This window comes from Lactuca serriola, chromosome 4 (assembly GCF_051521515.1).
Source record: "Lactuca serriola cultivar US96UC23 chromosome 4, Lser_US96UC23_V15, whole genome shotgun sequence".
NCBI lineage: Eukaryota > Viridiplantae > Streptophyta > Magnoliopsida > Asterales > Asteraceae > Lactuca > Lactuca serriola.
In genome coordinates this window covers 99,097,442-99,099,532 of record NC_136411.1, presented here as the reverse complement: position 1 = coordinate 99,099,532, position 2,091 = coordinate 99,097,442, and positions in this window count along the sequence as shown.

Genomic DNA, 2,091 nt, shown 5'->3' with positions numbered 1-2,091 from the left:
GAGTCAAATAACACCAAAGCAGGTACATAATTCAAAAGAAAAGTACCTACACATATCATGATATAAGCACAACACCTTAAACTCAACATAAATAAATGAAAGAATACATACCAGCCACGACACTGACCGATAAATTACATCATCCTCGTTCGTTAAACGAACCAAGACACAAGACAACTACAACTCTTGGGGATAGGGTTCATGAGTGGATAATTGTCCATGTAGATGTTCATGCGTTAAACATTCTCCATACCGGGTTACCTTAGTACATATGACAAGCCTAAAAGTCACTTAATTTCTACATTTATAATGTGTTAAAACTAGTTATCTTCAATCCATTTAGCTTCGATGTGAAGATGAGATTTTAATAAAGTTATAATTAAGTAATGTATGTTTTTAAATTTCTGATATGATTCTGTTATTGGAAACATTATTGCCGATCTACTAAATAGGAATATGATCAGCACATTGGTATACATTTCTTCGATTTCTCTTTTATATTTTTGTTACATGACATGATATAGTAATATTATTATGTTTATGTTTATGTTACATGGCATGATATAGTAATATTGTGTTTGGCATGCATGAAAATAGAATTGATAATAATCCGGAAATAAAATTATTAACTTTTTTATCTTAACGAAAAATGATATAAAGACAATCTCTCTCTCTATCTCTCTCTCTCCCTCTCTCCCTCTCTCTCCATATATATATATATATATATATATATATATATATATATATATCATACTATCATCATATCATATCATATCATATCATATCATACTATATTATAATGGAAGCATTTTTCCTTTCACCACATTCATTTGAAACTATCATGACTTTTCAATTTCTTTCTAATAATGATTATAAGTTGGTTAATAAGGTTAAATAAATATCAAACCGAAAGTGTAATCATATATAAACTAAATTTCAATATTAAAATAATATATTTTCTTCTACTTATAAAGTTATGTTTTTAACTTTTGACATACTTAGTTTTAATATGTTGCTGTATAAACCATTATCATTTTAAAGCTACAACTTTTGAAAATTTTGTATAAAATACTTACATTGTTAATTTAAATATAACCTTACAGTATCAAATTAAATGTAAATTTTATTTCAACTTAAACAACCCAAAGAATATTTTGTAAATCGTTAAAAATCATAAATTGTTGTGTCTTTCTAATAATGATTATAAGTTGGTTAATAACGTTAAATAAGTATCAAACTTAAAGTATAATCATAAATAAACTAAATTTCAATATTAAAATAATATTTTAACTTCTACTTATAAAGTTATGTCTTTAACTTTTAACATATTATACTTAATTTATTAGATTTAATATGTTTTTTTATCTAAACCATTATCCGTTTAAATCTGTAACTTTTGAACAAAATACTTAAATTGTTAATTTAAACATAACATTACACGGTCAACTTCAATATAAATTTCAGTTCTATTTAAAAAACTCAAAGAATATTTTGTGAATAGTTAAAAGTGATAAATTGTAGTGGTAAATGCAAAAAACTAAACTGTAATATCAATTTAACTAAAATATTTCCTAAAAATATTTTTATAATCGTTAAAAGTTTTCAAATAAGTAGCTTAAAATAACTTACAATAACAATAGTTAAAAATAACTTTATATAAATGATTATATTGTTACCTTTAAAATTAAAAAAAAAATTGTTTAAAGTTTTAAATAATTACAATGATAGAAATTAAAACATTACACAAACAAATTTTAAAAAATTAATTAATAATAACAACAACTATTATTAACATTAAACCATATATTATATTTAATTTTATTCATGAGAAATTTATGGGTATAGGTCATTCAAACGATGTAGATTATGCAGTTTTAATTGATGTATATGTTATCATATAATTCAAATTAAGCAATATAGTATATCAACTTAGTATATGAATTATTATATCAAATTCAACAACAACATTATTTTTATATTAAAAAAAACATATATTTGTAACGATTTCAACTATATAATTTCTTCTGCGCAACGCGCGGGCATTCACCTAGTACTCTACTTATAAAGGAGACATTTTTCCTATCATCTCAT